The following is a 27340-nucleotide window of genomic DNA, read 5'->3' on the forward strand; positions in this document are numbered from 1 at the left end:
TCCATCACTTCCCATTATTAAAGTGGCTGGAGTTGAGTCAGTATGTTGGCAGCGGCCGCTAAATGTTAGTGGTGGCTGTTTAACAGTCTGATGGCCTTGAGATAGAAGCTGTTTTTCAGTCTCTCGGTCCCTGCTTTGATGCACCTGTACTGACCTCGCTTTCTGGATGATAGCGGGGTGAACAGGCAGTGGCTTGGGTGGTTGTTGTCCTTGATGATCTTTATGGCCTTCCTGTGACATCGGGTGGTGTAGGTGTCCTGGAGGGCAGGTAGTTTGCCCCCGGTGATGCGTTGTGCAAACCTCACTACCCTCTGGAGAGCCTTACGGTTGTGGGCGGAGCAGTTGCCGTACCAGGCGGTGATACAGCCCGACAGGATGCTCTCGATTGTGCATCTGTAGAAGTTTGTGAGTGCTTTTGGTGACAAGCCGAATTTCTTCAGCCTCCTGAGGTTGAAGAGGCGCTGCTGCGCCTTCTTCACAACGCTGTCTGTGTGGGTGGACCAATTCAGTTTGTCCGTGATGTGTACACCGAGGAACTTAAAACTTTCCACCTTCTCCACTACTGTCCCGTCGATGTGGATAGGGGGGTGCTCCCTCTTCTGTTTCCTGAAGTCCACAATCATCACAGTTAATTGCTAAATCCATTTTTTTTAAACTTCAAAATAACATATCTTTGCAGGACAAGGATTATCCTGACTTTCAAGAAGGCCTGAATTGCTTTGACTTGCTTTTTTGGTTGGCTGAATGCAAGTTGCACTATCCAATTATTTTACAGGAGTGCAAGGTTCACCATGGCACGGACCATTGCAATACGTTGCCACATGAGACTTATTTAAATATGGCATGTATTAGTCAATTCTTACATTATTTCCATGCTGGATTTTGCGTGCTACCTGAGACATGAAGCAGATAGGAGGGAGGGCTACCTGAGACATGAAGCAGATAGGAGGGAGGGCTAACAGACATGAAGCAGATAGGAGGGAGGGCAGACAGGCTGTCACCAATTTATTAATGCGCAAATTGCCTAAACAAATTTCATGTTTATTCGACACCTAGGTTTTGGCCATAATTTTAGTTTAAAAAAAATTGGGGACGTCTTTACGTCCAACTGTTTTTATCGACAAGACAGTTGAATGGAAATGCACCGTAGCAGGCAGATGATATATTTTCTATGCAAATGTTCTAAATGTTGTAAAAAAATAACTGGACAAGTTCATGGAAACGTATAGTACCAGTCACTCATTCCAGTTATTTTTTTCTACATTGTTGAATAATAGTAATAGTGAAGACATCAAAACTATGAAATAACACATGCAGCCATGTAGTAACCAAAAAAGTGTTAAACAATTCAAAATATATTTGAGATTCTTCAAAGTAGCCACCTTTTGCCTTGATGACAGCTTTGCACACTCTTGGCATTCTCTCTAACAGCTTCATGAGGTAGTCACCTGGAATGCATTTCAATTAACAGGTGTGTCTTATTAATTTGTGGAATTTCTTTCCTTAATGCATTTGAGCCAATCAGTTGTGTTGTGACATGTATGGGTGGTATACATAAGATAGGCCTATTTGGTAAAAGACCAAGTCCATATTATGGCAAGAACAGCTCCAATAAGCAAAGAGAAACAGTCCATAATTACTTTAAGACATGAAGGTCAGTCAATACAGAACATTTCAACAACTTTGAATGTTTCTTCAAGTGCAATCGCAAAAACCTTCCAAGCGCTATGATGAACTGGTTATCAGTTTCATCATAGCACCACAGGAAAGGAAGACCCAGAGTTACCTCTGCTGCAGAGGATAAATTCATTAGAGTTACCAGCCTCAGAAATTGCAGCCCAAATAAATGCTTCACAGAGTTCAAGTAACAGACACATCTCAACATCAACTGTCCAGAGGAAACTTCATGGTCGAATTGCTGCAAAGAAACCACGACTAAAGGACACAAATAATAAGAAACTTGCTTGGGCCAAGAAACACGAGCAATGGACATTAGACCAGTGTAAATCTGTCCTTTTGTCTGAGGAGTCCAAATTTTAGATTTTTGGTTCTAACCGCCATGTCTTTGTTTAAAATTCAAGACACATTTAACCAACATGGCTACCACAGCATTCTGCATTAATACACCATCCCATCTGGTTTGCGCTTAGTGGGACAATGACCCAAAACACACCTCCAGGCTGTGTAAGGGCTATTTGACCAAAGGAGAGTGATGGAGTGCTGCATCAGCCGACCTGGCCTCCACAATCATCCGACCTCAACCCAATTGAGAAGGTTTGGGATGAGTTGGACCATGTGGGAACTCCTTCAAGACTGTTGGAAAATCATTCCTCATAGTTTTGATGTCTTCACTATTATTCTACAATGTAGAAATGAAGAAAAACCCTTGAATGAGAAGGTGTGTCCAAACTTGTGACTGACTGGTACTGTAGCTACTGTCAGTTAAATGTTTTTGTTCCTCCGCAGGCCTTTTGGAACTGGGTGGAGAACTACCCTGATGAGTTTACCACGCTCTACCAGAGACCACAGACAGACATGGCAGGTCAGTATTCTCAATAGCCTTGTATTGGACTGAAACAGATACTGTCACAACATGCACTTATTAAAAAAGTTCCATGTTAAATCTCAAAACGGATTCAAAGGGACTGTAGGGAACAGTTAAGGACACTCAAGACGTTAGGTGAGTTTAGGGCTATCTCACTCGTGTGTGTCTGTCTGTCTCTGTGCACTCCCTTTAGATGCTGCGGAGAGGCTGTTTGACCTGGTGGACAGCTTTGCTGAGAGTGCCAAGAGGAAGGCAGCGGTGTGGCCTCTACAGATCATCCTCCTCATCCTCTGTCCCGAGATCACACACATCATCTCTCGAGAGGTGGTGGAGGAGAGCAAGGCCAACAAGGTGAGATGAGAGAACACACACACGCTGAGATTAAATAGGTAGTGTGACTTATAGTTGCTTTCTCTGTCTTGCTACAGAAGCTGTTCCTGGAGAGCTTGAGGAAGGCCCTAGCAGGCCAGGGGGGCAGCAAGCAACTAACAGAGAGTGCTGCCATCGCCTGTGTCAAACTGTGCAAGGCCTCCACCTACATCAACTTGGAGGACCACTCAGGCATCTTCCTCCTGGTGCAGTCCTTTGTGGTGGACCTCAAGGTCAGAACGACCAACCACTCTGTTGCCATCTGGGGGCTAGGGAATGCTACAGCAGTGGTGTCAAATCAAATACACATGGTTATCAGATGTTATTGCGAGTGTAGCAATGCTTGTGGATGCTTGTCTGGGTTTTATGTTCGTCATTTATGTCGTGGAGTAAAATTGACAATGTCCTTTTCTTTATAGACATTTCTATCTACAACGTCCTGAACGGTAAACCCTAATTGATATGCCTACGGCTACCCCTTAGACCTTTAGAAGTGCAACTGTTGTGCTAGTGCTACCGCTATGGAGCTATGACCATTTTTCTAATACCCATCCAATCATCTCAGAACTACACAATGCCCCTTGCGGAATGGTTAATTGTGAAATTGGTTCATCCACACCTCTGATATTGCAGATGGTGACATGCAGCTTCTTCCTCCTATCTATTCCATCAGGCCCTGCTCTTCAGCCCCACCAAGCCCTTCTCTCGTGGGGCAGGCAGCCAGAATGCAGACGTGGACCTCATGATCGACTGCTTCGTCTCCTGTTTCCGTATCAACCCTCACAACAACCACCACTTTAAGGTCAGTCAGTCTGCTCAGATCAGTGCATCGGTTGAGAAATGTGCAGACCATGTCTGAATTATGCTTTACCTCACTGTTGTCGTGACGTTGTATTAGTTAATGTGGCGACTGTTGCTCATCGAATGATTACACGTTTCTAATTACGTGATTAACTGAATCAAGCAATTATTAACTCATTAACCTGGGGCACCATGGGAAAACTAGTTTTTATTGAGTTTCTATTTCCCAAATTAACTCAAAGAATATCAGAATATCGATTTTACCACAGCCGCTAATTAACCAGTTGCCTCTAACAGTCTCGTTCTGAACGTCGTATAGCCCGGGATTCTGCACGGACCCGGGTCTCACTAATGAATTCGCACCACACCAATCTTAGTTGAATGTTTATTTACTAAAAAGCTAAAATGATGATAAAAGATACACATACACAAAAACACATTCTAGGCTATTGATTAGAACTTAGTATAACGGGCCAACACACTAGGGCGCGTGTTACCCAAAATGGGGATTTAAAAGAGAGAGAAAGAGAGAGTACACGAGGAATATACATTTGGGTGAAATTGTCAGCTATGCTCATTCTAACCCTAGCCTTGCCCCAAACTGCCGCTGTTATGAGTCAGAATATAATGATGTAATTACTTGTGGAAGGTCTCCGTGGATTTTCCCGCGTGGACCGTTCAAGCTGCTCAATGACGCACTTCTCTTGCGCACCTCTCTAGGTGTCCTCACGACACGATGTCCGTGTCCTTTTGGCTTACTGGCCTGTTCCTTTGTCCTCGCTCTGGAAGGGGTCTTCGGAGGACAGATAGCTCTGTAGCTCAGAGCTCACAGCGTAAAGATGAAAGAGTGTAGATACCACGATTCGATGGGGAGTGGAGGCTAGGTGGTTCGGCTTGAATACACCCGCTTAGACACGCTACTCATCCGTAGCTTGGGTAGAAAAAGATTCTTTGTCTTCAACTTGTTGCGTTTTGTGTTCGTTGACCTTTTAGACCTTTGGCTGCAGCTCGGGTCACTTAGTCATGTATGTTAATTCTGCACTCACAGGTTTTATACCCTCGGGTCAGAAGTGGGCGTTACCGCCTTCAGGGCAATTCTCTGGGCGTACCAAGTTTGAGGGGCAAGGTCTAGATTTTACTCAAATCCAATTTTAGACAACTAACTTCACATTTCATCTCTACCGAAACATTCTCTTTGATTTGGACATTTTCCACACAACGTACAATGTATAAACATCAAGCATATACGAGGAAAACTCTTAACGTTACAATGTTTTCATAATAACGTAATCTATTAACCTTTAATCATAAAACAAAAATGACATAGATGGAATATGAAAATGTATCGTCATGACCACCATTGTAGTTGACGGAAACCATTGTTCCAAAGTCCCTTTATTGCATGTTTAAAGTTCTGAGGCTGGTTCTCCATAGTGAGAGGGAATGTTTTCTGTGGCCATGGGTGTGAGGGGTCATAAAACCCCCACATCTTCAGACCCCTAGATCTCTCCTCATCTGTTGGGGTTGAGAGATAATCTGTAGGGTTGTGGTCTCCTGTAACCTGACCTGATCAGGACAGTCATGACACTGTCAAAGCGGCAATTTTGACAACATTGTCTTTATTAATCTCCTTAGGTCTGTTTGGCCTCGTCCTCCCCCTCTACCTTTCACTTTGTTCTGGTCAACTCCCTGCACAGAATCATCACCAATGTAAGTGTGTACCGTCTCCACTACTACTTACTACCAAGTTCAGTCTAAGTACAGTTGATAGGACGGTGTTGAGCTCAATTGCCGTTCCTACAGCAGTGCAATATTAATTCTCTTTTATCCTCTTCGTCCTTCAGTCTGATCTGGACTGGTGGTCTAAGATTGATGCAGTGTACTGCTACTCTGGAGAGCTGCGACTAATGTTCTCAGACACTCTGAGCCGAGTGATGCAAGGCCTTCACACACACGCCCCACAACGCATGACACCGGTGAGAAAGGGACCACACACACACTCACATTCACACTCACTGTCGCACCAATTGTTGGAAACCCACTTACCTTTTGTTTTCCTATATAAGCCAACCTCCTAGGACAAGTATGTCTTAGTTATACCTAAAGGTACAACTTCTCTCTCTGACAGAGTCTGTCATTTAAAGAGAAGATGACCACCAGCCTTAAGTTCAAAGAGAGAACCACAGATCTGGACACACGCAGCTACAAGTGCCTCCTTCTCGTCCTGGTCAAACTCATCCACGCCGACCCCAAACTCATGCTGCACGTACGTCTTACACCAACCACCACATACATACTGAGACAATGTCCCTTGGCTCTGTTTTGAATAGTTTTACACCCTCCCTTCCAATTGTGTGAATGTTTGTGTTTCCTCTCTGCCCTTACTTTCACCCATACATGCATGTTTAACGTGTGTGTTGTAGAACCCAGGGAAGCAGGCTCAGGAGACTCAGAGCAGCACAGCAGAGCTGATCGCAGGCCTGGTGCAGCTGGTGCCCTTGGCCAACACAGCCCAGCTCTCCCAGGAAGCCATGGAGGTCAGTTTATACTCCTTCTCTCTTACTCTCACTCCATCCACTCTGCTACTTTATTCTTTCTCATTCTGTCCATTTTAACTCTATTCCCTAGCATTGAATTGTCAACTTCAAGTAAGGCACATTTCTCTGTATCTGTTTCTCCCTGGCCAGGCTCTGCTGGTGCTGCACCTGCCTGAGACCATTGAGCTGTGGAACCCTGAGGCCCCCATTGAAACCTTCTGGGACATCAGGTACAAGGACATGGTTTAGTTCTATTGGCTTTTCAGTCCAGAGATATTCCATGTAGACAGACACACTGGTCATGGATTCAGTAGTAGTCCCAGTCTTTAGGGGCATGTGTTGAGATTCCATTGGGCTTTAACACTGGCCTATCCCATTGCAGCTCCCAGGTTCTCTTCCTGATATGTAAGAAGCTGATTGGTCACCAGATGGTGAACAGTACGGAGGTGTTGAAGTGGTTGAGGGAGATCCTTATCTGCAGGAACAAGTTCCTCCTCAAGAACAAGGTGAGGTCAAGGGCTCTAACCTCACATGAGAATAACCATTGAGGGCTAAAAAGCACTTTCAATGGAGAATCTCCATTAAACATTATTTTTAGTCTAGGACGAGGCTTAGGTCTGGAAAACCGTCTAGAGAGTTTTGCGTGTGTTGGACATGTCTAACTCCTCTCTGCTCCTCCAGGAGTGTGCCACGCAGGGCAGTGGAATCCCCATCTGCAGACAGGCCCAGACCAAACTGGAGGTGTGTCTATACATGTTTCTGTGGAGCCCTGACACCGAGGCTGTGCTGGTGGCCATGTCCTGCTTCAGACACCTGTGTGAGGAGGCTGACATCCGCTCTTCCGCTGACGAGGTGCCCGTCCAAACCATCCTGCCCAACTACGCCACCTTCACAGAGTTTGCCTCCGTCAGCAACATGATGGCCACCGGTCAGTAAAAACATTGTGTTTTGTAGACCACTTTAACGTGGTCTGAGAGTCACTATATAGGCCAATGCTTTCAGAAAATGACTCCCTCTACGTGTTCCACTATGTGTTTGGTAGGACGCTCCACCCTGCAGAAGAGAGTGATGGCCTTGTTGAGAAGGATAGAGCACCCCACTACAGGAAACACTGAGGTGTGAAAGAATAGAGAAACATTAAATACAGTTTATCCTTGCTTACATCCCTCTAGTATTTGACGTATCCCTCCTTGTTTCCATGTCTCACCCCAGGCATGGGAGGACACGCTTGCAAAATGGGAGCAGGACACCAAACAGATTCTTAACTTCCCCAAAAACAAGGTGGAGGACGGTCAGGTAAAAGCACTTCAATTTCAGGATTTAGGTTTGTTTCACCGTTAATAAAAATAACACAGGGAACCACTGCTCCAAACTCTACCTAAATACCTGCTCACTGTCTCCCCCTGCAGGAGTGGATCAACATGACAGGCTTCCTGTGTGCTCTGGGCGGGGTGTGTCTGTCTCAGCGCAGCAAGCCCTGTGGCCCTGCCACCTACAGCCCCCCCATGGGCCCCATGAGCGAACGCAAGTACTCAATGGTCTCTGTGGGCTCCTGTGATGTCTCCAACGCTGGAACCTCAGCCACCTGCTCTTCCTCCACTGAGACCCCCCTGGGCAGGTTCCTGGACCGCCTGCTGGCTCTGCTGGTATGTGGTCATGAGAGGGTGGGTCTGCATGTCCGCACCAATGTCAAGGAGCTGCTGGGGCTGGAGCTCAGCCCGGTCCTCTACCACATGCTCTTCAACAAGCTCAGGAACAGCATCGGACGCTTCTTCGACACACAGGGGCCGGTAAGTGGATGGGCTGGGGAGGAGGATGGGGGCACGTTAACCAATGATTTGAAATCTATTAGCATAGAAAATCTTATTAGGAAAGGTAGGCTGCTGCAATCAGCATATCACATTTTATTAGTTCTTTATCAAATATTGGTCCGTTGACATTAGCAGGAATGTAGTTAAGACTGATTTAATGGATTTGTCTCTGTACTATTGCAGGTCCCCATCAATGATACTAACACGCAGTTTGTAGAACAGACCATCGCCATCATGAAGAACCTACTGGACAACCATGCTGAGGGCAGCTCAGAGCACCTGGGACAGGCCAGCATAGAGACCATGATGCTCAACCTGGTCAGGTGAGAGACACTCACTCACTCAGGTCGCAGTTGTAGCCTACCTGGTTAAATAAAGGTGAAATAATATAATTTTTTTTAACTCTCAGCTTCTGAAATGCCTAATCAGTTGTCCATCTTCAGGACCTTATTCAGTCTTATCTCACCCCCCCCCCAGGTACGTGCGTATCCTCGGCAACACATTGCATGCCATCCAGATGAAGACCAAGCTGTGCCAGTTGGTGGAGGTGATGATGGAGAGACGAGACGACCTGTCCTTCTGCCAGGAGATGAAGTTCAGGTGAGAGACAGACAGCACCCCTTCCTGGACAGACCTAAACACTAGCCAAACTAGCTAAACGCTACTTAAAGTGTCAGTCAGCAGTTCAAACAATAAAAAAGTGTCTCCCTGTTTTGGTAAAAAGCTGAGGGATAGGTCTGGAGAAATATAACCACTCTCAAATTCATAGACAAAGCTATGGACTGACAATCCCTGATATAAAATTATAGTTTTAACCATGTTTTGAGGCTATATTGTTTGTTTACAAACATTGGCGTAAAACAAGCTTATATTTTGGGTCTTTATGGGGTACGACAGTTGAACATAGCTCATGAGGCATTTATAAGTTATATTCTTCAAGACTCAATGGGTATACATCAGAGGTGGGACCAAGTCATTGTTTTACAAGTCTCAAGTTTCGAGTCCTTAACCAGTCATAATGTGCTCTTCACCAAATGTAATAGCATTTCATATTTTTAACAAGAGTAATAGTTAGTATATTACATTTACGCAAATCATGAATGCTTTTAAAAATATCTATATATTTATTACTTTCCAAATTAACTTGATTTCAATGGAAATACATGGGTAGCCATGAGAAAGACCCCCCCTCAAATAAGGATTGATTATCAAGGATCGCTATGGTGCGCTATCGGGCTATGTAGGCTTGTACACAATCCCACAACCTTAACACACACACACTGTGTGTGTGGTTACACTAGGCCAACATATGTCAAAGGCTTTAGGAACAGCAGTAACATCAGGCAGGATTTAGGCTACCAACTGCCTAGCCAGTTGTAGCTCAATCTTGGGTGCAATGATCACGTTCCCACACTGACTGACTTTGTGGAGGCTCATTGATTTTACGTTACGTTAGCCTACATGATACACTAGTAAAGTTATAAATTATATAGCTGTCGGCTATATTAGCCACGACTTACCGTTCTTTGTGCAGCTTCAAATGTCGAACAAAGTTGGAAATTGTTGCGCCTCCGTCTGTAATTTTCTTCCCGCATGTTTTGCAAGTTGCAATCTGTTTTTTGTTGATACAGCGTCATCTTTATATCTGTTTTTTGTTGATACAGCGTCATCTTTATATCTGTTTTTTGTTGATACAGCGTCATCTTTATATCTGTTTTTTGTTGATACAGCGTCATCTTTATATCCGTTTTTTGTTGATACAGCGTCATCTTTATATCCGTTTTTTGTTGATACAGCGTCATCTTTATATCTGTTTTTTGTTGATACAGCGTCATCTTTATATCTGTTTTTTGTTGATACAGCGTCATCTTTATATCCGTTTTTTGTTGATACAGCGTTATCTTTCCAAGGGCTCCATCTGAATTCACCCACCGACGTTCCTCTGCACTGCCACGCGCAACTTTTTCTCAGCTGGCACAATTTGATTGGCTGCTGTCCGATTCAAACTGTAATCCGTTAAATGAAGAGTTGATGCGCTGCACACTTTTTTTTTAATAGCATAATTTTTAATATTTGGGGAGGGTGTCAGGTCGAGTCATAAGGCACGAGTCATTGGTGTTAAAGTCAAAGTCGAGTTGCAAGTCATCATATTTGTGACTCAGTCTGACTGAATCCAAGTCATGTGACTTGAGTCCACACCTCTGGTATACATCATTGTTTATAAGGCCAAAAATGTCTGTAGCAATTGCTGATTGCCCCTTTAACGGCTACCGATAATGAACCTTTTTTTGTTGTACGATTTCTGTTAATTCAACCCCTCACCACGTCTCTTCCAGGAACAAGATGGTGGAGTACCTGACAGACTGGGTGATGGGCACCTCCAACCAGGCTGCTGATGACGATATCAAGTGTCTGACCAGAGACCTGGACCAGGCCAGTATGGAGGCGGTGGTGTCTCTGTTAGCTGGCCTGCCTCTACAGCCAGAGGAGGGAGACGGGGTGGAGCTGATGGAGGCCAAGTCCCAGCTCTTCCTCAAGTAACTACAACATGCTTTACTCATTTACCTTTTAGTCATGTAGCTCACGCTCTAATCCAGAGCGACTTAGTTATCTGTTGCTGCTCTTCGGCTTTCTGTTTACTGTGCATGCTGTAACATTTCCACACGCAAAACACCCTCTGTTTTCTGTATAGAAGTAAAGGAATGCATTAACTTAAATGTGCACTTAATTTGAATCCAAACTGACAGTTAAGTGTTCTGAACCCTGCTTTACCCCCCTGTACCCAGGTACTTTACCCTGTTTATGAACCTGCTGAATGATTGCAGTGAGGTGGAGGATGATGGCCAGCCGGTGGTTGGGAGGAAGAGGGGCATGTCTCGACGCCTGGCCTCCCTCAGACACTGTACTGTCCTGGCCATGTCCAACCTCCTCAACGCCAACGTGGACAGCGGACTAATGCACTCTATCGGTGATCTACTTTAGCAGTAGTGATTCGCTACATTTTTATAGTGCCAGAAAACCATAACATTAGTCCTTCCATCTACCAAGGACCATAGATTCCCAAATGAACAATCAAACCTCAGTTAAAATGTCCCTGTATCCACTTCCACCCTTCATCTCTCTCTGGCGCTCTGTCTCTCTCTCACTCCTCCCCCAACCATCCATCCTTCTCCAGGTCTGGGCTACCATAAGGACCTGCAGACACGGGCCACCTTCATGGAGGTTCTGACTAAGATCCTCCAGCAGGGGACAGAGTTTGACACACTGGCAGAGACGGTGCTAGCTGACCGCTTTGAGAGGCTGGTGGAGCTGGTCACCATGATGGGAGACCAGGGAGAGCTGCCCATCGCCATGGCACTGGCCAATGTGGTGCCAGGATCCCAGTGGGTATGTACGAAAAAGAGCACTAGGTCATTTTTGTCTCGTCTTAGGGTGACCAACGTTCACACTGAAGAGCACTACAATAATACACCTGTTTCTGCTAGTCAAGGTGCTGATTAATTAGTAGAATCAGACATGTTGGTGCAAGGCTGGAGAAAAAGCCTGCATCTCATGTAGCTCTCCAGGAAAAGGGTTGGCCACCCCTGTGCTAGTATGAGTGTGTTAGTTCTAGTAGTTCTAGTAAGGTGTTTACGCATTTTTGTGTATTTGAGTTTTTGTCTGCGTGTGTCTTCTTCAGGACGAGCTGGCCCGTGTGTTGGTGACACTGTTCGACTCCCGCCACCTGCTGTATCAGCTGCTGTGGAACATGTTCTCCAAGGAGGTGGAGCTGGCTGACTCTATGCAGACTCTGTTCAGAGGCAACAGCCTGGCCAGTAAAATCATGACTTTCTGTTTCAAGGTAAAACCACATTTCTCTCCCATACAGACAATTTTAAATGGTAGAACCTGAAGCACTCACACCAAGCATGACATTTTAAAGCCATTTTAACGTTGAAATCCTTTGTCAGGTGTACGGGGCGGCGTACCTACAGAAGCTACTTGAGCCTCTACTTAAAGGGGTCGTCACCACCCCAGAGTGGCACAACATCAGCTTTGAGGTGGACACAACCAGGTAGGAACCTTCACTGGAAGCATTCCACCAGTTAGTTAGACCGTGGTAGCCTGGTGTGGTGGTAAGGGATAGCACATCGATTTGAGCAATTATGGGGGGGTAACCTTGTTAAATGGAAGTTACCAAGGCAATTTTTACTTTTTATTTCATTCATGAATGACAGTTGTAGGACCCTCCCCATCCTCTTTCCCCGCCTCCTCTCTTTTTGTCCCCTCCCTGTCTGTAGACTAGAACAGTCAGAGAACCTTGAGGAGAACCAGCGGAACCTTCTCCAGATCACAGACCGGTTCTTCCTGGCCATTATCAACTCCTCCAGCGAGTTCCCTCCGCAGCTACGCAGTGTGTGTCACTGTCTCTACCAGGTAGGATCATATCCCACCCCTGGCCTGACGCTGCTCTCTGGGTGGGTGGAGTGCTGTCGCCTACACTCTCAAGCCACTGGCTTCCTTCTTCCACACTGTGCCAATAATGGCACTAGTCAACAGCTCTCACTCACTCTAATACACACACTGCTACAACCTTCTTACTTTCCTCTGACTTTCCACTAACATTGCCGCTATACATACAGTGGTTCCTCCTTTAAAAGTTCTGCGCTTACACCGCGGGACTTAGAGGTAACCAGCGCCACGGCGTCATTCCTCCAGACCACCACAAGGGGGAGTTAGAGCACTCATTATGCATTTGGGTCCCAAGGTTTTTATATGACCAATCATATCGAATTTGACGTGAGCCACCCGTCCCTGGTGACTTTCTTCAGCAAAGATGGCTGACAAAAATTACGGTGGAAGCAAATCTAAGTAATTATAACGTCATAACGAGTCAAGCAAAAAATGTACAATTGAGAAGAAAATGTTAATGTAGAAACAAACGATTGTGCATATTTTTTTGTCATAGTTAATTTACGAAATTTGCTATTTAGCAAGTGTTTTTCCAGTCATATCCAATACCAGGTGTATCAAACTCCATTCTTTGAATGATGCTGTGTCTGCATGTATGTATTACAATTATACACTTCAACAGTGTTTACCACTCATGCTCCTGGGACATCAATGATTACACATTGTAACTATGCAATAGACTAGAAACATGATTTAAGTAAAGGCTGATTTGTAATTCATATATGCAGAAAAAAACAGTACACTACAGTACACTATGCATATCTAACTCCCTTCATCTGCATTAATCTGAGGAGGTTCTCCCAGCCATGTGGACGATTTGAAAACAGGGCAGCAAAATGTGTTTGTCACCAGATCGGTTTAGAGTATAATACTATTTACCTGTAAATAACCAGACCATCATACAAACTTGCTATGCTAAATTCTTGACGCACAACCGAAGGTGCTGCCATATCCTGCCAGCACGCCCACAAGTGAGCCACTCGGGCGGAGAAGAGGGTGAGGAACGAGATGTGTGTAACAATCCAGGCTATTTGCTCTGAGATTGGCATAATAATGTAATGAAACAAGCAGGGAGCAGGATTCGAACCCTCAACATTCTCAAATCTAATTTTATTGGTAACATACACAAGGTTAGATGTTAATGCCAGTGTAGCGAAATGCTTGTGCTTCTAGTTCCGACCATGCAGTAATAATTAACAAGTAATCTAACAATTTCACAACAACTACCTTATACACAAGTGTAAAGGAATGAATAAGAATATGTATATATAAATATATGGATGAGCGATGGCCTTGCGGCATAGGCAAGATGCAGTAGATGGTATAGAGTACAGTATATACATATGAGATGAGTAATGTAGGGTATGTAAACATTATATAAAGTTGCAAAACACCTCCTGGCTAGAACATCTTCCAGTTAGGTAAATTTTTCTGAAGATAACTTATCTAGGAATTGTAGTTACCAAAAAATACTCCTTACTATTTAAAGAGAATTTCCCCTCTCTGATGCAAAAACTCAAGACAAACATACAATTTTGGAGAACTCTCCCAATTTCTCTGCTCAGAAGAATGAATGCCATTAAAATGGTCTTCCTCCCACAACTACTCTACCTATACCAGAACATCCCAGTATTCATACCTAAATCCTTTCATAAACAACTGGACTCAATTATCAATCCTTTCATCTTGGATTATAAAACACACAGGATAGGTAAAAAACACCTCTGCAAATCCAAGATGGAAGGAGGATTGTCTCCCAAATTTTATATTTTATTACTGGGCCGCTAACCTCCGCGCTGTTACGTTTTTGCTGGATGACGCACGTCCATCATCCAGCTGGCTTAGTATGGAGCGTGAGGAGTGTCACCCCTTCTCTATTGGTGCTGTGATTTTGTCGCCTGTCAATCTGGAGAGGTCACTTTATCGTAACAATCCTATTATACATAGCACAGTCCAAATCTGGAAGCAAATTAAAGTCCACTTTGAGCTTAGACCAATGTCATTCATGCTCCCTGTTGCCAGGAATCCCTCCTTTGCCCCCTCTTACCTTGATAACACCTTTGAGCAATGGGGAGAGTTGGGGATAAGTACCATAGGGGATTTATATATAGAAGGGACCTTTGCTTCCTTTGAGTTGCTGAGGGAAACTTATAATCTTCCCAGAAGTAACTTTTTCAGATATCTACAAATCAGAGACTATGTTAGAAAACACCTCCCAACATTTGGGAACGCTAAGCCTTCCATGTTTGATGGATGCATAAAAACATCCCCCACCTCAGACAAACTGATATCTCGTCTATATGATACTTTTCAATCTGTTAGCACACCTTCTACAGATGCCATTAAGGCAAAATGGGAGGAAGAACTAGGGACTGACATTTCGGTGGCAGACTGGGAAGATAGCTTGGAGTATATCCACACCTGCTCCATTAACTCCAGACATCGTCTCATACAATTCAAGGTATTACACACATTACACTATTCCAAAACCAAACTGCATAGGATATTTCCTGATACATCCCCTATGTGTGATAAATGTCAGGCTGCGTAGGGTACACTACTCCACTGCTTTGCCCTATGCACTAGCTTGTATGGTTATTGGTGTGGAATTTTTAGGATCCTCTCTGAAGTTCTGGAGACTTCAATTGACCCAGACCCGCTTCTGATAATCCTGGGCGTGTCTGACTCCCTAAACGGATTATCCAACCCCCAAAAACAACTAATCTCTTAGTCTCATTTCGGCAAAAAAAAAAACTAATCTTGTTGTTTTGGAAAAGGAGGGAAGAGCCCTCTACCAAATTTATGGCTCAGCGAATTGGCAAACACTGTACACTTAGAAAGAATTAGATATATTCTGAACAATAAATTATCAACATTTGATCAAATCTGGCAGCCTTTCCTCTCTTACTTGGACCATTCGGCGCTGTGAATTTGTACTTTTTAACGCACTCTCAATTGTACTATTTTAATCTACCTTTGGGCAGCATCTGCTGGCCCCGCCACCCGAGCAGTCGGGAGGGGAATAAGGGGGGAGGGATAAAGGTGGGGAGGGATAAAGGGGGGGAATAAGTGGGGGAGGGATAAGGGGGGGGGGGGGGCATCTACCCTCTATCTTTCTACCTGTCCTTGTTCTGTATGTCTTGTCTTGTAATATTTGTTTTGTACCCAGAACTCTGGGTCTTTTTGTTTCTGTCTGCTCTTTTATGTTTAGATAAGAATTGTATACCTGTCTTTTATACCTATACACCATTCTTGTGTGTGTTCAATAAAAAATATTTGAACGAAAAGAAATTCATGTTTGCAGGCAATATTAACTAAATATGCAGGTTTAAAAAATATATACTTGTGTATTGATTATGTTTATGGTTAGGTACACATTGGTGCAACGACAGTGCTTTTTTTGCGAATGCGCTTGTTAAATCACCCGTTTGGCAAAGTAGGCTGTGATTCAGTGATAAATAAACAGGCACCGCATCGATTATATGCAACGCAGGACAAGCTAGATAAACTAGTAATATCATCAACCATGTGTAGTTAACTAGTGATTATGTTAAGATTGATTGTTTTTTATAAGATACGTTTAATGCTAGCTAGCACCTTACCTTGGCTCCTTGCTGAACTCGCATAACAGGTAGTCAGCCTGCCACGCAGTCTCCTCGTGGATTGCAATGTAATCGGCCATGATCGGTGTCCTAAAATGTTATGAAAACTTGAAATCGTCTCATTTTTATTATTCTGCCATTCCGATTAATCGGTCGACCTCTAGTGACACATTTATTACATAATTTATTATTAAATTGGCTATAGATTTGAGTCCGTATGTTGGCAGCAGCCACTCAATGTTAGTGATGGCTGTTTAACAGTCTGATGGCCTTGAGATAGAAGCTGTTTTTCAGTCTCTCGGTCCCAGCTTTGATGCACCTGTACTGAGCTCACCTTCTGGATGATAGCGGGGTGAACAGGCAGTGGCTCGGGTGGTTGTTGTCCTTGATGATCTTTTTGGCCTTCCTGTGACATCGGGTGGTGTAGGTGTCCTGGAGGGCAGGTAGGTTGCCCCCGGTGATGTGTTGTGGAGACCTCACTACCCTCTGGAGAGCCTTACGGTTGTGGGCGGAGCAGTTGCCTACCAGGCGGTGATACATTCTGACAGGATGCTCTCGATTGTGCATCTGTAAAAGTTTGTGTGGGATTGAGGTGACAAGCCAAGTTTCTTCAGCCTCCTGAGGTTGAACAGGTGCTGTTGCGCCTTCTTCACCACGCTGGCTGTGTGGGTGGACCATTTCAGTTTGTCAGTGATGTGTACGCTGAGGAACTTCCACCTTCTCCACTGCTGTCCAGTCGATGTGGATACGGGGGTGCTCCCTCTGCTGTTTCCTGACACCACACTCCGAGGGCCCTCACCTCCTCCCTGTAGGCCGTCTCGTCATTGTTGTTAGTCAAGCCTACCACTGTAGTGTCGTCTGCAAACTTGATGATTGAGTTGGAGGCGTGCATGGCCACGCAGTCATGGGTGAACAGGGAGTACAGGAGGGGGCTGAGAACACACCCTTGTGGGGCCCCAATGTTGAGGATCAATGGGGTGGAGATGTTGTTACCTACCCTCACCACCTGGGGGCGGCCCGTCAGGAAGTCCAGGACCCCGTTGCACAGGGCGGGTTCGAGACCCCGGGTCTCGAGCTTAATGACGAGTTTGGAGGGTACTATGGTGTTGAATGCTGAGCTGTCATCGATGACCAGCATTCTTACATAGGTATTCCTCTTGTCCAGATGGGTTAGGGCAGTGTGATTGCGATTGCTTCGTCTGTGGACCTATTGGGGCGGTAAACAAATTGGAGTGGGTCTAGGGTGTCATGTAGGGTGGAGGATATGATCCTTGACTAGTCTCTCAAAGCACTTCATGATGACGGAAGTGAGTGCTACGGGGCGATAGTCGTTTAGCTCAGTTACCTTCGCTTTCTTGGGAACAGGAACAATGGTGGCCCTCTTGAAGCATGTGGGAACAGCAGACTGGGATAGGGATTGATTGAATATGTCTGTAAACACACCAGCCAGCTGGTCTGCGCATGCTCTAAGGACGTGGCTAGGGATGCTGTCTGGGCCGGCAGCCTTGAGAGGGTTAACACGTTTAAACGTTTTACTCACGTTGGCTGCGGTAAAAGAGAGCCCGAAGTCTAGCACGCTATCGACTGTACCCTTATGTATTATTTGGGGTTGGGGCCGATTGTGGCTAAAAACACTAACAAATCAAATCAAATTTTATTTGTCACATACACATGGTTAGCAGATGTTAATGCGAGTGTAGCGAAATGCTTGTGCTTCTAGTTCCGACAATGCAGTAATAACCAACAAGTAATCTAACCTAACAATTCCACAACTACTACCTTATACACGCAAGTGTAAAGGGATAAAGAATATGTACATAAAGATATATGAGTGAGTGATGGTACAGAACGGCATAGGCAAGATGCAGTAGATGGTATAGAGTACAGTATATACATATGAGTAATGTAGGGTATGTAAACATAAAGTGGCATAGTTTAAAGTGGCTAGTGATACATGTATTACATAGAGATGGCAAGATGCAGTAGATGATATAGAGTACAGTATATACATATACATATGAGATGAGTAATGTAGGGTATGTAAACATTATATTAAGTGGCATTGTTTAAAGTGGCTAGTGGTACATTTTTACATAATTTCCATCACTTCCCATTATTAAAGTGGCTGGAGTTGAGTCAGTATGTTGGCAGCGGCCGCTAAATGTTAGTGGTGGCTGTTTAACAGTCTGATGGCCTTGAGATAGAAGCTGTTTTTCAGTCTCTCGGTCCCTGCTTTGATGCACCTGTACTGACCTCGCCTTCTGGATGATAGCGGGGTGAACAGGCAGTGGCTTGGGTGGTTGTTGTCCTTGATGATCTTTATGGCCTTCCTGTGACATCGGGTGGTGTAGGTGTCCTGGAGGGCAGGTAGTTTGCCCCCGGTGATGCGTTGTGCAGACCTCACTACCCTCTGGAGAGCCTTACGGTTGTGGGCGGAGCAGTTGCCGTACCAGGCGGTGATACAGCCCGACAGGATGCTCTCGATTGTGCATCTGTAGAAGTTTGTGAGTGCTTTTGGTGACAAGCCGAATTTCTTCAGCCTCCTGAGGTTGAAGAGGCGCTGCTGCGCCTTCTTCACAACGCTGTCTGTGTGGGTGGACCAATTCAGTTTGTCCGTGATGTGTACACCGAGGAACTTAAAACTTTCCACCTTCTCCACTACTGTCCCGTCGATGTGGATAGGGGGGTGCTCCCTCTGCTGTTTCCTGAAGTCCACAATCATCTCCTTTGTTTTGTTGACGTTGAGTGTGAAGTTATTTTCCTGACACCACACTCCGAGGGCCCTCACCTCCTCCATGTAGGCCGTCTCGTCGTTGTTGGAAATCAAGCCTACCACTGTAGTGTCATCCGCAAACTTGATGATTGAGTTGGAGGCGTGCATGGCCACGCAGTCGTGGGTGAACAGGGAGTACAGGAGAGGGCTCAGAACGCACCCTTGTGGGGCCCCAGTGTTGAGGATCAATGGGGTGGAGATGTTGTTACCTACCCTCACCACCTGGGTGCGGCCCGTCAGGAAGTCCAGGACCCAGTTGCACAGGGCGGGGTCGAGACCCAGGGTCTCGAGCTTGATGACGAGTTTGGAGGGTACTATGGTGTTAAATGCTGAGCTGTAGTCGATGAACAGCATTCTCACATAGGTATTCCTCTTGTCCAGATGGGTTAGGGCAGTGTGCAGTGTGGTTGCGATTGCGTCGTCTGTGGACCTATTGGGTCGGTAAGCAAATTGGAGTGGGTCTAGGGTGTCCGGTAGGGTGGAGGTGATATGGTCCTTGACTAGTCTCTCAAAGCACTTCATGATGACGGAAGTGAGTGCTACGGGGCGGTAGTCGTTTAGCTCAGTTACCTTAGCTTTCTTGGGAACAGGAACAATGGTTGCCCTCTTGAAGCATGTGGGAACAGCAGACTGGGATAAGGATTGATTGAATATGTCCGTAAACACACCAGCCAGCTGGTCTGCGCATGCTCTGAGGACGCGGCTGGGAATGCCGTCTGGGCCTGCAGCCTTGCGAGGGTTAACACGTTTAAACGTTTTACTCACCTCGGCTGCAGTGAAGGAGAGCCCGCAGGTTTTGGTAGCGGGCCGTGTCAGTGGCACTGTATTGTCCTCAAAGCAAGCAAAAAAGTTATTAAGCCTGTCGTGGAGCAAGACATCCTGGTCCGCGACGGGGCTGGTTTTCCTTTTGTAATCCGTGATTGACTGTAGACCCTGCCACATACCTCTTGTGTCTGAGCTGTTGAATTGCGACTCAATTTTGTCTCTGTACTGGGACTTAGCTAGTTTGATTGCCTTGCGGAGAGAATAGCTACACTGTTTGTATTCGGTCATGTTTCCGGTCACCTTGCTCTGGTTAAAAGCAGTGGTTCGCGCTTTCAGTTTCACGCGAATGCTGCCATCAATCCACGGTTTCTGGTTTGGGAATGTTTTAATCGTTGCTGTGGGTACGACATCGTCAATGCACTTTCTAATGAACTCGCTCACCGAATCAGCATATTCGTCAATGTTGTTGTTGGACGCAATGCGGAACATATTCCAATCCGCGTGATCGAAGCAGTCTTGAAGCGTGGAATCAGATTGGTCGGACCAGCGTTGAACAGACCTGAGCGAGGGAGCTTGTTGTTTTAGTTTCTGTTTGTAGGCTGGAAGCAACAAAATGGAGTCGTGGTCAGCTTTTCCGAAAGGAGGGCGGGGGAGGGCCTTATATGCGTCGCGGAAGTTAGTGTAACAATGGTCCAAGGTTTTACCAGCCCTGGTAGCACAATCGATATGCTGATAGAATTTAGGGAGTTTTGTTTTCAGATTGGCCTTGTTAAAATCCCCAGCTACGATGAATGCAGCCTCAGGGTGTGTGGTTTCCAGTTTACAAAGAGTCAGATAAAGTTCGTTCAGGGCCATCGTTGTGTCTGCTTGGGGGGGGATATATACGGCTGTGATTATAATCGAAGAGAATTCCCTTGGTAGATAATGCGGTCGACATTTGATTGTGAGGAGTTCTAGATCAGGTGAACAGAATGACTTGAGTTCCTGTATGTTGTTATGATCACACCACGTCTCGTTAATCATAAGGCATACCCCCCCGCCCCTCTTCTAGATGTATGTTTCTGTCGGCGCGATGCGTGAAGAAACCAGCTGGCTGCACCAACTCTGTTAGCGTCTCTCGAGTGAGCCATGTTTCCGTGAAGCAGAGAACGTTACAATCTCTGATGTCCCTCTGGAATGTTACCCGTGCTCGGATTTCATCAACCTTATTGTCAAGAGACTGGACATTGGCGAGTAGTATGCTAGGGAGTGGAGCGCGATGTGCCCGTCTCCGAAGCCTGACCAGGAGACCGCTACGTTTGCCCCTTTTACGGCGTCGCATAGGGTCGCCGGCTGGGATCAGATCCATTGTACTGGGTGGAAGGCAAAACACTGGATCCGTTTCGGGAAAGTCATATTCCTGGTTGGAACGATGGTGAGTTGACGTTGCTCTTATATTCAGTAGTTCCTCCCGACTGTATGTAATGAAACCTAAGATTACCTGGGGTACCAATGTAAGGAATAACACATAAAAAAACAAAATACTGCATATTTTCCAAGGAATGCGAAGCGAGGCGGCCATCTTGGTCGGCGCCGGAAGTTCAAGTGGAAAGGGGAACAAGTATTATTAGTTTTTCACAAGTGTAGCAGGCTGTGAATTCTGCTAACCAGGTTTCTAGGATGGGCTATTAGATGAACAATAGACCGTTCAACCTTGACTAAAGAATTGTCTAATAGCCGAGCTAGGTGTGAACCCCCCCCCCCAACTTGAGCTAGGTGCGAACCCCCCCCCCCCCTACCTTTCCACATCTACCTACACACGTATCTACCTACACACGGTTCATGTTCTGAGAAAAAAAAAGATATAGGGGTAGGCAATGAGGCTTAACAGCCTAATAGAAGTAGGATTGTAAACAAGATGTAAACAAGATGCTGTGTTTTTATTTACAGTACTGATGGACAACTGGAGGCAAGTGTACTGTAGCAGGTGTATCCCATCATGCAAATGTTTCCTATTAGCAGGACAATAGACTATTTATAACCCGGCTACTGTTGTGAAAATCCCTCAAGTTGCATGTATTCGATGCTTGAGTACTCTAAAGTGTTACGTTTCTAACTCAAAACAGCAGTACAGTATTTCTTCATCAACATCTTTATGCTTTCGTTAATAAAATAACGAGAAAAAATACATTCAAATGCTGTTTATTTAAACTACATTTTGGTTGTACTTCCACACAGCTCCACGACCACAGGTAAAATCTTGCTGAGATGATCAATGTATTTGTTGTATCGTCTTTTTCTAGCCAAAACATCTTGATGGCCTTGACCAGTTCATCTTTGCTTGTCGGCTTGGCAGAGTTACGGATTCATGTTTTCAGTTGATGCCAAACAAGTTCGATCGGGTTTAAATCAGGAGACCTACATGTAGAGATTAAAGTAATATTTTAGATATACTGAAGGCCTACCGAAGGTGTTGTAGGTCTTTTCATTTATTTTTATTTAACCTTTATTTTACTACATAAAGGTCTACTTACTCTGCTGGCATCTTGACCCAGTTTATGCCCTCATTTGCAATGTAAACCCGGGCGGCAGTGCGTTTTGGGTCATTGTCTGCATTTGGAGAAGAAAAAAAGACATCTAGCGTAACAGCCAACATTAGGTTCAATAATAGAAATATACATGTAAATAGGCCTAAATGTAACAAAATATTGCTATAATCCTACCTTAAAAGAAATGTGGTCCCTGAAACACCTCTCTGACAGGGTCCAGCACATCTCTTGATTATTTCTTCCTCAAAGACATCTTGAGCCGTGATACCTGAAAAAGGAGGCAAGAGTGAATTATTGTTGTACACCTAACAGTCCGTGGGGTGTAGGCTACAATATTTGATGTACCTTTTGGTTGTAAATAGCCAAAATGAAATATGGGCCAGGTCCTTGGCTAGAAATTGCCCCCCCCCCACACATGGAGTTTGAGCGGATGCTAGGGACTCGGCTTGCTTGATCTTTTTTTCTGTAACAATTTTGAGCAAATTTCTCAAGGGCCACGGTTGATTTTTCTGTGAAGATGATATCATTGAATATCTCGCCAGCTATGATCCATGCCTGGGCCTGCAGGACGCAAAGTTCTTTGTTTGTCAGACGAATCATTGGGTCTAAACTCCAGACCATTATGGCTATTAGCAGGGCTATATTTTGGCCTTTCTAAATATTATTTTGGCCTTTATTCAGATTACAGTCGCTCACTGTCATTTTTTTTCTCTCGAAATAATCTCCAATATATATATATATATATATATATATATATATATATATATATATATATATATATATATATGCCTTCACGCTGTTGATGTCTATTTCAGCACCGTTTCACGCTGCTCTGAGACAAGCATGGAAAATGAAAATATTCAATTATAATCCATGATATTCTTAAAACCGCTAGCGGAACACCCACAACATTCCACTGAAAAGGCCGAAATTCAAAAATATATTTTTTAGAAATATTTAACTTTCACACATTAACAAGTCCAATACAGCAAATGAAAGATAAACATATTGTTAATCTACCCATGGTGTCCGATTTCAAAAATGATTTACAGTGAAAGCACAACATATGTTTATGTTAGGTCAGAGCCAAGTCACAAACACACACAGCCATTTTTTCAGCCAACAATAGGAGTTAAAAAAAGCAGAAATATAGTTAAAATGAATCACTAACCTTTGATTATCTTCATCAGATGACAGTCATAGGACATCATGTTATACATGTATTATGTGTTTTGTTCGATAATGTGCATATATATATTAAAACAAATCTCAGTTTACATTGGTGCGTTACGTGCAGTAATGTTTTGATTCCAAAACATCCGGTGATTTTGCAGAAATACTCATAATAAACATTGATAAAAGATGCAAGTGTTATTCACAGAATTAAAGATAAACTTATCCTCTATGCAACCGCTGTGTCAGATTTAAAAATAAAAAATAAACTTTACGGAAAAAGAATAATCTGAGAACGGCGCTTTTTTCTTTGGCACAATCCAGCCAAAGAAATAGCCGCCATTTTTGCATCAACAGAAGCTACAAAAACACTATAAATATTCACTTACCTTCGAATAACTTCATCAGAAGGCACTCCCAGGATTCCCAGTTCGACAATAAATGACTGATTTGTTCCATAAAGCCCATCATTTAGCCACTTGTTGTTAGCATGTTCAGCCCAGTAATCCATTTTTGTGACGCACGAGCAATCCCTCCAGACAAAAACTCAAAAAGTTCCGTTACAGGTCGTAGAAACAAGTCAAATGATGTATGCAATCCATATATAGGATGTTTTTAACATTAATCATCAATAAGGAACGAGAGCATACTCTCTCGTGACCGCGCACAATGAGACTGAAAATTTCTGAAGACCACTCAGTAAAATAGCTCCTATGAGCCCCTCCTTTATAGTAGAATCATATAACCAAAATCTAAAGACGGTGACATCTAGTGGAAGCCCTAGGAAGTGTTTTCACATCCATAACTAAAAGGGGTATCATTTGGCACTGTTTTGAAAATCGAGTTCTCACTTCCTGTTTATATTCCTTCTCAGGTTTTGTCTGCCATATGAGTTCTGTTTTACTTACAGACATAATTCAAACAGTTTTAGAAACTTCAGAGTGTTTTCTATACAATAGTAATAATAATATGCATGTATTACCTTCTGGAACAGAGTAGGAGGAAATTCCGTTTGGTCACGCAATTTGTCCAAAGTGAAAATGCTGCCCCCCTGTCCCGAACAGGTTATTAAGATATAAGTGTTGACTGAATATAAGCAAGTGATGTCTGCTAAATAATCAAGTTAGGTTTCGCCATAAATAAATCATTCTAAATAACAAACTGGCTTTATTTACAAAGTAGTGAGAATGTCTCACCCCATGTTCAAGAATTGCCTTTTTCTCGCTCACTCCTGGTTAAATGAAAACAAATCTCCCAAATATCATTACTTTTTAAACAAAGCGATTATTATTAATTTAGAATTATATTAAAGCCCCTTAGATATTCTCACAGATCCTAAGGGATTTTTATATAATAGTAAATTAAAAAGTAGGATTCTAAATACAGTGGGGCATTTTCCGTTAGTATCTGAGAATATCTAATGGAAAATGCCCCTTAGATATTAATTTAGAATCCTCCAATCCTCTAAATGTAAATATTGGCAGAGTCACTTCATTGAAAAAATATTTGTAGACGTACTGTAGGCCTACCTTAGGTGAAATGAGTCTCACTAGTGTTGAGTAATGTGGTGTTGGTCTTTATTTATTTAAAAAGCATATTGAAGTTAGAGGCAATAGGATTTAAAGCAGTAAGATTTTTGAAGCAATAAGATTTCAGTATCGTTTCGCGCTGCTCTGAGACAAGCATGTGGACTAGTCTTGATAAATCAATGAGATTTTTATTTTCACTGAATCTCCGTTTGGGTATTAGTTAGAGTAGAATTAGAAAATGATGATGTAGAAATGTTATGCTCTTAGTGTAACCTTTTATTTAACTAGGCAAGCCAGGTTAAGAACAAATTCTTATTAGGGGATTCTTTAGCTAAATGGCCCAGTACTGTACTGCTCGTTGTACAGCGCCATATTTTCCGTTCCATCCTAACGGAAACCCAGATAGTTTTTTGTTTTTCTTGGAATAGAAACACCATAATATTAATCAAATGAATTAAGCAAGTACCATTCAAAAGTTTGGAAACACCTACCCATTCCAGGATTTTTCTTTTTACTATTTTCTACATTGTAGAATAATAGTGAAGACATCACAACTATGAAATAACACATATGGAGTCAGTTAAGAACAAATTCTTATTAACAAGGATAGCCTACTTCTTCCTCCCCGTCGGGAAATTGAACCCCTGTCTCCCGTGTGCCCGCATTCTCTAGTACAGACATGGCCTGCTCTTCCTTATGTAAGGAATTAGGCACTTTTCATGTTTACTACAGTATATATTGTAGGATATGTTTACTTGTCAGACTGCACAGTAGCATAATAAACAGATGCAGATGGCTTATCTTAAATGCTTTATTATCCAAATGTAAAAGCATATTCTGTACATTACTGTATTTCTTCATCCGTGTCTTTATGCTATTGTTAATAAAATAATGATAAAAATACTCTTTCAAAATGCAGATATTGATTTAGTTATGGAACCATAACGAATTACTATGGGAATAAATACCACTGATTTACAGAAATATTGGAATAAAGTTGTCTAATGAAGGCAAACAATTTAGAATCCTCCAATCCTCTTATGCTGTAGCCTACTCCTGACCGTCCTGTTGTACAGCGCCATATTTTCCATTCCATCCTAATGGAAACCCAGAGGGTTTCGTTTTTCTCAGAATAGAAACACCATAATATTAATCAAATGTATTAATCAATCCCATGTACTATGTTATTACAAAATGTTTTAAATTCTCTCGTAATGCCAATATGGGAGACTATCAAATGCTTCTCAAAGATGCCCTCTGGTGGTCAAACTAGCACTAACGTGCATTAATGTAAAAAATGGCTGACAATTAATTAGCGTGCCATAGAATGCTACAACAGCCCGCAAGTATGATGCAACTTTTAAAGGAGGAACCACTGTACTCTGCCCTCTCCTACATGTTCTCTCTTCATGTACTGTGACAGAACAGATAAAGGGCTGTACCTTCAATGGTGGTAGTTTGAAAAGGGGGAACATATGCAGTTGAATTACCTGGCTACAGCAACATCAAGACACCACAAAGCAGCTAGTGTGTTCCTGCTCGCAGTCACCCAACCTCTTACACACACACACACACACACACACACACACACACACACACACACACACAGACACAGACTTCCGTCTCTATTAAGCCTAACTTTTCCATGAAAGAACACCTCTGTATGTACACACACACTACCCCAGCCTATTTCCTGCTGTTTCCATCTGCATGTCTGATGAGCCAACACCGCTGCCCTGCTGTGCTCTCTGATTCCACAAAGACTGACTTTCTCCCTACACTGACTTAAAGTAACACATCAGCTGTTTTGATATCTCAATGAGATGAACACAGGGTGCTTTGGAACCACTGTTATTTTGTGGCACACAAAACCGAAATCTCACAGAAAGTGAAGCATATACATATCGATCTCCATTTGCTCGATACTCTCCCATACTACTACCATAGTGCTAAAATCTGCCTGTAAAAAAACATGCACCTGCACAGACACATGCTATGCTGTTCAATAGTAGGGCTGTGCCGGCAGATGCTCTTGTGTAGCGCCTATATGTGTGTGTGTGGCCGGTGCTGTGACCTGTTTGTGCTCATCTCTGTTCTGTAGGCTACTTGCCACTCTCTACTGACTAAAGCCACAGTTAAAGACAGAAAGGAAAACAAAAAAGCAGTAAGTTCAGAGAACTTTTTCCTCAGCCACTTTATTTTCAAAAGCAAAAATAAGTTTTTGTTGCATTTTTTAAAATTTGATTTCTTTTTGGTTTGATTTAGTGCATAATTTGTTCATCTTGAAACGGTTTTCACATTCAAGTCTGTGTTCAGCCTTCTCTTAAAATCCTTGTACTAATACAGGTGCCAACTAAGTTGCTTCCATTTTCTATTAACCATGCCAAGAAACCAGTGCATTCCGTTACAGCAGGGGTGTCAAACTTTATCCATGGAGGGCCTAGTGTCTGCGGCT

At 43.6% G+C, this 27340-nt stretch overlaps 1 pseudogene; it reads left to right on the forward strand.

Moving 5' to 3' along the window:
• The window catches only part of LOC120028364, a 102530-nt pseudogene that overhangs the window by 20919 nt on the left and 54271 nt on the right, over positions 1 to 27340 (forward strand).

This window comes from Salvelinus namaycush, chromosome 34 (assembly GCF_016432855.1).
Source record: "Salvelinus namaycush isolate Seneca chromosome 34, SaNama_1.0, whole genome shotgun sequence".
NCBI classification, from domain to species: Eukaryota; Metazoa; Chordata; class Actinopteri; order Salmoniformes; family Salmonidae; genus Salvelinus; species Salvelinus namaycush.